Source organism: Plutella xylostella, chromosome 28 (assembly GCF_932276165.1).
Source record: "Plutella xylostella chromosome 28, ilPluXylo3.1, whole genome shotgun sequence".
NCBI classification, from domain to species: Eukaryota; Metazoa; Arthropoda; class Insecta; order Lepidoptera; family Plutellidae; genus Plutella; species Plutella xylostella.
The window spans coordinates 806933-819015 of NC_064008.1; positions in this window are offsets into that span (position 1 = coordinate 806933).

Sequence of the window (12083 nt, forward strand, 5' to 3'; positions counted from 1 at the left end):
AAGATACGCAGAGATCCACCGAAGAAGACTACCGCGAATTCCAAACTGCATTTTTAGCTTGTAAATTAGTATGCTATGATTTACCTTATCGAACGCCTTTCTAAAGTCCGTGTAAATGCTGTGGATTGGCGTTTTGTTGTTGAGAGAGACATGTATATAATGAACATATTCAAGAAGATTAGTAACCGTAGATTTTGACTTGACAAATCCGTGCTGTTTCTCAGTTATTAAATGTTGAACGTGGGAATAGATATAGTTATAAACTAGTTGCTCAAACAGTTTGGCCAGACAGGATAGAATGCTAATTGGGCGGTAATTGTCACACATTTCGCATGGACCAGATTTGTGAATAGGTATTATATATGCTCGTTTCCAAAGGTCGGGAAACACACCAGATGATAAAGATTTATTATAAATAATTTCCAGAGGTATGACTAGCTCATCCGCCAATGATTTAATAAATTGAGATGGCAATTTATCTGGACCGGGTCCTTTATTTGGGTCGAGATTTCGGAGTTTAGATAATATTTCATTGCGAGTTAGTACTAAACTGTGAATGGCAGGCATGCCAGGGTCATCAAAACAGTTCGTTTGCTCAGAGACCTGGCCGCTGTCACTGTCGTAAACTGAACCAAAAAAGTCAGAGAAAAGGTTGCATGTCTCTATAGGGTTACTGGAACTCTTGTTAGCATAATGCATATTTTGTGGTATAGACGCAGTACATCGCTTACTTTTAACAGAAGACCAAAAAGGCTTACAGTTTCCCGAATTAAGAGAGTCTTCTACTCCGTTAACAAATCCTTCATAACAGTCGTTTAGCATTTTCTTAACACGAGAACGCAGCATTGAAAAGGTGTCGTAATCTCTGGGATTTTTGTACTTTTTGTATTTTTTATGGTATTTGTGTTTCTCCGATAGAGCCCGTTTTAAACTATCTGAGAACCAAATTGGATAAATGTGAGTATCGTCTTTTTTATACGGCGTGTTTTCTGTTATGATTACATTTAGAATACGGTAGAAGGATTCTAAGCACATGTTTACGTCAGGACTTGATAGTTCCTTTTGCCAATCAATATTGAATCTTACCTATAATAATAATAATAATAATAATGCGGCAGGGCAGCTTGTGGCGAGCTGTTGGGCATTAGCGACCCCACCCACCCGATGCCGGGGAGAACCCCTGTTCCTCATCTCTGGCTTGCCTTTATTGGTTGGCCAGAGTGAACACTGACGAGGAACAGGATCTCCCACCTCTTGCTTGCCTTCATTGGCTGGCTTGAGTGGTGTACCGCTAGAGCAGCAATGCTCGGGGAAGAATGTATTACCCAGTAAGGTGCTTGTAGGGATCTTGACCGATAACGCGATTGTCCTGAGAGCCGTGGAATACCTCTCCATCCTTAGCACCTCATGCCATGTTGCCCCCTTGTTGCTACGTCACTGTAATGTGCTAGCGACTGTTTTGGGGGGCCCATTTACTGTGTGTGCGAGTCACCCCCTGCCTTTTTATCCGTGTGTGAAGCATATAGGTCAGGCAGGGGCCATAGTCCTTCCATAGTCCCAGTTACCCAGTCCATTTAACACCCCCTTCCATAACCCTGTATTAGTTTTCTCCATATCCTACAATAGTCCTGCACTAACCGGGGATTTTCCTTGGGTTTACTCTATAGTCTGCACAGGGAAAATCGTCGGTTAGTGTCACATTTCATATAGATTAATGTTGTCAAACGGGCCTCTACATGTTGGCTTCGGCCCCATGCACGCCTTCCAAATGCCCGGGACCCCATGGTCCCGAGACGGTAACGACACAACATAATAATAATAATAAAGTTCTTTATTTACAGGTAAGACCCATTAAAATACAAATACAATATAGTAATAGTAAAATTAAATTAAATTATATATAATATGTTGCCTATAACTAATCTAATCTATGAAGCTAAGATTAGTTAGAATTTGCCATTCTCATTATAATGGGGGGTGGGGGGTAGACTTGTGAGACACAACGGGGGCAGCGACGTCCACTCTGAAAGAAACAATTATTAATGATGCCTGTTTCACAATGACTGGATATAGACATTATTCAGACATTGTGAAACAGACCTTTAGTATTTTAAATCCTTAACCACAATTCATACTTTTCTGAAATCAAATGTCGGTAAGTAATTTGTAGAATTTTATACTTAAATGCGTAGTAAAATTGGGTTTTGTATAGTTTTAGCATCGCTAGTAACATTATTATAAAAGCTATGATATATACAATTTAAGACAATTTATTTGATGCAAGGTAAAAACAAGGCACCATTTTAATTAACTACTTTATTACCCGACTATGGCGAAGCGAAAAGGAGGGTTATGATTTTGACCGGTATGTAGGTATTTTACCTCTTGCGGCTTCTGCCCAAGCACTACAGCCATGACGGCAAAAAGCGACGAAACCATCGCAATTTCATTTAATTATTTTTTTGTAGTTGAATGAATGCAGAATGATTTTTAATCTACACGCTTGTTTAAATTTAAGTGTAGTTAATTGAATTAGTAGACACTTAGGTATTTATAATAGTCTTTATGTAAACTATAATTAAGATAAATCGATAACAAGAAAGCATAAAATTACTTACCTGTTTATGTACAGTATTATAATGACATAATTTGAAACAATTGGCCAAACATGTTTCCAGAAATCTAATTACACGTACAATTTAAACATAATGTTTGCATGAAAATTGAAAATTACCTTTATAAGTTCATGGGATAATGTTACTTTATTCAGTCAACTGAAGTGTTTTAAAAATGAAACTGTTAGTATTTCTGTCTTTTCTTTTAGCCGGAATGGCGGTGGTGTTTGGACAGGAGGATGAAGAGGTGAGTTCACATGATAATTATCATCTTATCATCATCACAAGAATAGCTAGTGAGCTAGTAATTAAGCAGCGGGATTATAAATTATACAAATATACAACAATTTTCATGAGTCGAAACTTCAATTCATAAATATTTTAGTGTTTTAGAGCGGTGGTAGCTCAGTCGGGTAAGCGCCCGCTTCTCACGCCAGAGATGCGGGTTCGAATCCCGGCGCTGACATGTACCAATGAGTTCTTTTCTGAATTTACGTACAATGTATACCATCGCTCTTACGGCGAAGGAAAACATCGTGAGGAAACCGCATATCTAGATAGCACACCTAGATATGTGAACCCACCAACCCGCAGTGGACCAGCGTGGTGGGAAATGGTCCAAGCTTAGGAAGGCAGTTTAGACCTTGGGGATATGCACAAAGGTTCCATTCGAGAGAGCCAGGTGCAGGTACTGTTACCCCCACAGAGAATAGAATAGAATTATGTAGTCAATATAACCTTTATGGTGCCAAATATTATTATTATGACACACACACACTCTTGCGGGGTAGGCAGAGGTGCATTGCTGCACCCACTTTTCGCCAGAGTGTTCTGTTAGTCCCAATGTAATAGGGGGCGGGCTTATTGCCATTTTTACGGGCACATCCAAGACCTAAGAACAAATATCTGTGTTTAAACAAATATCTGCCCCAGCCGGGAATCGAACCCGGGACCTTCGGCTCAGTAGTCAGGGTCACTAACCACTACGCCATTCGGTCGTATTATTGTTATACAATCTTATACTTATTCATCTTAAATTTTAACTTCGTATCTACGTCAATATACGGTTGTGTCCAAGGGGACACATCCACACCCATTTTTTATGAATATATAGAATAGTAAGTAGTAAGAATATATGGTTACACTTTAATATTGATATAGACTTACATTTTTGATAATTGAAATTTATTTTAATAGTATATGTAGTATACATAAATTTATTGTGACTCCTGACCCCGAGAGGTATATGAATACACTGTTATTTAAAAAAAAAAGGAAAGTTTTAACTACTGAACTGTTTTGTCACTTTCTGGCAAAGAACAAATTGCTTAAGGGATAGGTACTCTATAAAACTTTAAAGGAATAACAGGGATACTCCATAAAACTTTTAATATACCTACTTAGGTATTTTTAAACAATATAATATATATATTTTTTTCAATGTCCTACTCATAGCACGCCAGGTGTCAGGAGGTTATATTTCCCAGCATGAAAACTATAATAATAATAATCATTTACTTCAGGTATTTCAAGAAGATACCAACATGTGCGAATGTCCCTTAAAACTGAAGTATCAACCACGATGGTTTGTTCCTACCATTGGTGAGTAAATAAATCAATAAATAAATATGTGGGGACATCTCACACACGGCCATCCGACCCCAAGCTAGGCAGAACCTGTGTTATGGGTGTCGGACAGCTGATATATCTACACAAATACATAAATAGATAGATACTAAATATAAATATCAACACCCAAGACCCGAGTACAAATATCTGTATTTAAACAAATATCTGCCCCAGCCGGGAATCGAACCCGGGACCTTCAGCTCAGTAGTCAGGGCCACTAACCACTGCGCCATTCGGTCGTCAGTACAGGCAACCAAAGACATATATGTGTGCCACCCCAGCGCTAACAGTTTAACCCTTATTTTAAAACAAAGACTAAAGATGGTTCTAGTTTAAACTCGGCTTTAGGCTACTGATTTACTTACCTATATGAAATCTCTGGATTATAAAGACAAGTGTTCTAAACCAGAACTATCTTAAGTCTACTATTTGTAATAAGGGGCTTAAAGTTTATGGTCCTCTGATGAGTTATACGTTATGTGTAACGTATACGTGAGTTAGGCCCTGTTTCACAATGTCTCATTAGTGGCTACCTGTGAGGTAAAATGTATGCTGTCACTGTCAAAAAAATAATAACAGAGAGTGACAGTATGTCTTTATCTCACAGGTAGCCGCTATCCAGACATTGTGAAACAGGGCCTTAATCTACAGAAAGTGTTTGTATATACCTATCGATGAAATATTGTTTCATTGCATTGATTTCTGAGCTGTTTGTCAACAACATGCTAAGTAGAAGATGATGTTAAGAAAAAACCGAGATATTTTGATGATGATGACGGACGTTAAGTATAATATTAAGTGTAATAGTTTTTGTTAATAATATAGGCATTTTTTTATCAACATTACCTATATATGTTTTTGGTATGTAAAGGGTATTTGGCCATTATATACTTTAATTTAATCACTGTGTTTCTTTTTACAGTTGGATATGATTTATGAATAATCAAAGTTTGGTATAAAAAGGAAGAAGCAATTTTTGCCATTCATAAAGTGTTTTTGAATAAAATACTTAACCACACATAACAATATCGTTTTTTAATTATATTTTGTAGATCTCTAAAGTCTGTTTTTTAATCTCTGATAAGTACCTCACTTAATCGCGGGACAACCGACTGTTGATGAACCGTTCAGAATCTGTCAATTAATCACTAATGGCAAAGACATCTGTAATGCGTTTAGTGATTTTTTTAAGAGCGTGTTCGGTGACCCATCGGATAATACCGTACCTTTGACTGAGACTGTAGACTGTCATGAATCGTTATCCCGACTGAGAATTTCGGCAGCATCAGTGGAGAAATCTCTTGGTGCACTAGATACAAATAAAGGTGCAGGCAGTGATGGTATTCCTTCTATTTTCTGGGCTAAATGTGCAACTTCACTTTCAAAGCCCATAGCATTGATTTTTAATCGCTCTCTGGAAGACGGCATATTCCCTCACATATGGAAATCGGCACATATAGTGCCTATACATAAGAAAGGGTCCAGATTGCCAGTTGAACATTATAGGGGCATTTCCATTTTAAATACTGTTGGTAAGATTTTTGAAAAAGAAGTGTACAATGCTATTTACCCCGTTATTTCACGCCATATCCCGGAACAACAACACGGCTTCTTACGGAAACGTTCAACGGTCACCAACCTAGCGTCATTCAGCAACTTTCTACTTAATAACATGGATCACGGTGGACAGGTTGATGTGATCTACACCGACTTCGAAAAAGCTTTCGATCGTGTGGATCACACCATCCTTCTTCACAAACTACGGATGCTAGGGATCCATGGCGATCTGTTACGATGGGTAAAATCATACCTGACGAATCGTTCACAAGCAGTAGTGTTAGGTGGCTTCAGGTCTAACTTCGTCGACATTCCTACAGGAGTACCTCAAGGGTCACATTTAGGGCCATTATTTTATAACGTATATCTGTTTGATATATATACAGCCTTTACATATTCAAAACATCTCATGTACGCCGATGATAAAAAAATATTTTATAAAATACGCGACCAACAAGACCATGATGCTGTTCAAGCAGATCTGGAAGCTTTATGCAGGTACTATCACAACAATAAAATAACAGTTAATGTCAGGAAATGCATGTGCATAAGCTTCACTCGTAAACCTAAGCCTTCTTACTTCAATTACACATTCAACGACACCATTATTGAAAGAGTCAGCTCTGTAAGAGATCTTGGTATTATCTTAGATTCAAAATTTTTACTCTCTGAACATATTGACCACATCTCCAACAAGGCATACAGGAACCTCGGATTTGTAATTCGGTCATGCAAACCCTTCACTAACATTGGAGCTATAAAATCAGTTTATTACGCATACGTACGCAGTATATTGGAATACGCTTGCCCCATATGGTCCCCACACTATACTATTTATAAAGAACGTCTCGAAAAAGTTCAAAAAGTATTTATAAATCATCTGAATTATCGTTTAAGAAATTCTACTAACTCGTATATTGACGGTTGCCGTATCAATAACTTACCAACCCTAGAGGAACGACGAACATTGCTCGACATGAGCTTCCTCCACGACCTGGTTCACGGACGCGTGGACTGCGCGGGGCTGGTGGGCAGCGTGGCCTACTGCACGCCGCGGAGGCGCACGCGCCACACCGCGCTACTACATGTACCCTTCCACCACACCAACTACGCCAGCAACGAACCCATCACAAGACTCGCCCGAACATACACCGTACACTTTGTTTGGACTCATTACCGATCTTAAGCCCTCCTTCGTAAGAGTCAATTTTGACTGCAGGCTGTACCTATTTAAACATTTTTTATTTTTTGTTTCTGTTATAATTTTATTATATATACCTAAAAGTACTAGATTAATTTGTCGATAATATTACTTACCTGATATTAAGTTAACTTACGATGTCAAGTCCGGTTATCTACCTACTTACCGTCTTCACTGTTTCAAAGTCAAAATTATTACTGCATCTTTGTGTTCTCTGACTTACTGTTGTTCAGATCAGATATGATAATGTGTACCTCACCTTATATAAACGTAGATATGTAAGTACCTAAAGTATTAATAATTGCCTATTTTATTGTATTAAGAGAGTGATATGTCCGCCATCAAACTGCTGCGCAGTTTGGCAGACCTAAATTGTAATACCAATTAAGAAAAATATATGAATAAACTTTATAAAAAAAAAAAAAAATACAATAAATTCTTTAGCAATATCGACATATTCCTACACAGTACTAAATTCGCATTCAAGACGAAGATTCTAAATCAAATAACCGAAAGTAGTGAAGTAAATAAGGCCAATTAATTAATACATAAAACTGCAATCAAACATCTTAACTAGGGGACTCAAACACTATATCTTTATATATTTTATAATTTAAGCATGTGTTACTTAAAACTTATAAAGTTATGTTTGTGTATGTAAACATATGTATACCATATAATTATCTATGTAGGTATTTCTTAAGAAAATATTTATTTATATATTTATTTATTTGTGTATCTATCTTATCTTATTATTTATTCCACAAATTAGGATAAACTTGATAAATTTCAGTTCATAATCTACAGTATGTAACTAGTATTAATTTAACTTTAATTGAGTACTTTTGTGTGCACCATTGTTTCGTAGTATATGAAGGAAAATTTGTAATTTGCCTTACTATTTAAGCATGTTAGTATATAAGCTGTTGTTGTTTACGCTGTAAATTTTCTTAATAAATAAAATAAAATAAAATAAGTATCTGAGATAAAAAAACAGACTTCAGACAGTTCCTCAAAGAAGAAGGAAGAAGCCATGCATTGGTATCCTCACAAATTACAATCTTATGCAAACTGATGCTACTTACTTTACCAATTCTGAAAATTTTGCCAAATATCTTAGCTATTAAGGTGTAAAATTTGTAAGTATGCTTTTATGTTTATGCTAACTCTAGCTCGGACCACAAAGAGAAAAAACATCACTACACTCGGACTTAAAGATATAATATTATATCGGCATATCAGAGGGCCCAGTGTAGGTTTTTTTTAAATCCATCGAGCATCGACGACGCAAATAAATAAATATGTGGGGACATCTCACACACTGCCATCCAACCCTAAAGTCGATAGAGCCTGTGATATGGGTATCGGGCAGCTGATATTATCTACACAAATACATAGATAGATATATACATATAAGGTAAATATAAATATGTTTGTATGGCGTTTAGCTCTCTCTCCAGCGCCATAAAAATTCTCATTAAAAGCGCTCTCCAGACTCTCTACGAGAGGTTTTGTCTCGGGCCTCGACAAAACTATCGACGAGACGAGACCAACACTTCACATTCACGATCGCACATTTGCGCGCTAAGATGGACTTGGAACTGGATACACTATATTCGGGTACAAAAAACCGACAAGAAACGGAGGCTGAACGAATTCTGAACGAAAACTCTCGTATTAGATAGATAGATAGAGTACTCTTTATTTGTACACCAAGAAATGATTAACAATTTTACATAGACACTTAACTAGGGTACAAAAGGCGGTCTTATCGCTTATAGCGATCTCTTCCAGACAACCTTTGGATGGATGAACTAGAGATATAAAAGGGGTACAGTGTACTTACTCAAGGACTATAGTATAATTTAAGTTATTATTATCTAACTACACACTAAATATAAGCAAAAAATAAATAAAAATGTCTCGTTTTGTTTTGTCGAGAGTCTTAAGGTAAGCATCCACCTATCGATATCGTCCTTATCGCACCAAACGGATTGTCATAAATGTATGGAGAAACGGCGGCGCAGAGCACGCAGTTGTGTGATGTGTTAAAGATAAAGATAAAATACTCTTTATTGCACACAAACAGAAACAGTTTCATTAACATACACAAGAAAATAAATAGTACAATCGGCGGCCTTATTACTAAAAGTAATCTCTTCCAGACAACCACATTGAAAGGAAATCGATAGTATTAAGAAAGGGGTAATGTGTGATAAGACAAGAGATAATAGGTACAACATAATTACTTACTATAAATTAGAGTTATGTTACATAGTATAAATTAGAGTTGAAATGTCATTCGGGGTGTCCCTACCACCTGTCGTACTTTTACTCACTTAGGTAGACCATAGATCATACTCTTACAGGCAATTAAAAAGTTCCACTCACAAAAAGTCCACACTAAACAACCCCGATTTTTTCAAACATATACTTAATTTAGAATTTAAACAAAATAGGCAATTTCAGAGACGAATATTGATTTGAACAACATATCAGACTGGAGTAAACGATTAGCACTTAGGGTTAATCCGTCTAAAACACAGGTTATCATAATAGGCAGCTCTAGACTGTTGTGCAATGTGGATTTTCCGAACCTTCCATCCGTAAAGAACCTGGGAGTCTTCATTGATAAATACATGTCTTGGGGACCTCAACTTGAATCAGTCAGCCGAAAAGTGTTTGGCTCTGCTGCTTCGCTTAGGAGATTGCGTAATTTCCTTGCAACTTCCACTAAGATTGCGCTTTCGCAGTCTCTATTATTACCGATTCTTGACTACGCCGACGCCAGCTATCTCGATCTCACCCAGGAGCAACTTAACAAGCTTGAGAGCAAGCATGCGTGTTTTGAAACTATACAAGGCCAGAACGCACCCATAGTGTACTAGCACTGTATAGTTTCAAGTGAAAAATAATAATATTTTACTTGAAAATATACACGATTTGTGCGTACTAATCGCGTATACTTTCAAGTTGGGATTTACTGAATCGTTCTTGAAAATCTACATTGCTATAACGCACATTGCTTGATTGGCGTACTTGTCGCATAATAATTTATTATTAACGTACATGCTGAGTCTGATTTACTTAACTATTTCGGTAAATGTACATGACTAAAATTTACTTTTTCTGCCTGTCATACTTATAGAATGTTAATAAAAAAAGGTGAACAAGTTCTAATTTCATTGATTAATTGATATTTATAGCAATGATACTTGCAAGTAAGAATACTAATATCTTATTATTTATATGAATTAAGAGTAATACCTACTACACTCACGAGCAATGAAAAAGTTCTAGTACCGATAGCTCCTGAACGGAAAAGACTAGCTCAATGACGCTGTCGGCAATATTAAAGTACATTATTAACAGCGCATCAAAATATTATTAGAACCAACTAAAAACGTAAAGTTCGATCAAATTCTAAATAAAATGCTATTGACTTTTTGCTACTTGGACTTATTCATTACTCGTGAGTGTAGTAGGTATTACAGATATATTTTTCATCAAGTTTTGATTTCACCGTAATTGTCTTTTATGAATTGTTCTACACTACACCTTCTTCTGAGATAATTTTTACTATTTACAACAGTTCTACAGTTTAATTTAAATCAATTTACTTTTTAACTGTAGGATGTAAACAAAAAACACATTACGAAAACAATGCCAAGTGGGGAATGATGATGCAATGTTTAGAAAGCAATAGACTTATTACTATTTCGCATGAAAGAAAGAGAGAGCAACAATTTAAAATGGCTACCTGGTAACTAATCGCGTATAGTTTCAAGTGCTCGCATTGCCGCTTGGCCCTTGAAAATATACACCATTAGTACGCAGTGGTAAATGCTGCAGTATATTTTCAAGCCATAATTTTGGCCCAACTTACTTGAAAATATACGCGATTAGTGCGTAAATGCGTAATAGCCTTGTATACTTTCAAGTAAATCATGGCACCTTTTTAATTTGAAAATATACTCGAGCAGTCCCAACCTCTGCGTTCTGGCCTTGTATAGTTTCAAAACACGCAGCAAGTATAAGGTTTATATTTGGTTTACGTAAATATGACCATATCTCCGAATTTCGCACTAAACTCAAGTGGCTTCCTATTCGCCTTCGACGGAATACCCATATACTATCACTACTTTACAACATACTGTTTAACCCAGCATCTCCTTCCTACCTAAAAGAGCGTTTTAAGTTCCGGCACTGTTCGCATGACCGCGCACTTCGGTCTGCACAGAACTTGCGACGGCAAGTTCCACCGCACAAAACACCACATAAAATTACCTGTTTGTGTACACAGTATTTTTATAATGACATAATTTGAAACAATTGATTGGCTACACATGTTTCCAGAATTCTAATTAGGTACACGTACAATAATTTAAACATAATGTTTGCATGAAAATTGAAAACTACCTTTATAAGTTCTTGGACATATGCTATTTTATTCATTCAACTGAGTATTTTTAAAATGAAACTGTTCGTATTTTTGACTTTTTTTTTTGCCGTTATGGCGGTGGTGTTTGCACAGGGGGTGAGTTTTCATGATAATCATCATCTCATCATTATCATCATCATCATCACAAGAAAAGCTAGCAAGCAAGTAAAACGGCGGGATAATAATTTGTAACACAGGAGACCAAAGAAAAACATATTTAAGTACCATTTCTGTGTACCAAAACGTACTTTCTCTGTATTACTAGTCCAAGCTTAGGAAGTCAGTTTAGACCTTGGGGATATGCACAAAGGTTCCACTCGAGAGAACCAGGTGCAGGTACTTACACCCCCACAGATAATAGAATAGAATAGAATAGGTGTGACTTTCCCAGGGCAATAAAACCTGTGACGAGTGTGAGGCTGAAACCTGTGACGACTGCGAGGCTGAAAGATGTGAAGACTGTGAGGGTGACAGCTGTGAAGACGTCCCATGCGAGCCCTGCGAAGAAGACAACACGAAACAACCACGGTGGTTCGTGCCTACCATCGGTGAGTACAGGAGACAAAAGAGATATGTGTGCCGCCCCAGCGCTAACAGTTTAAGCCCCAATTTCGCCATAGTCGGTCAACTAACCGACAGG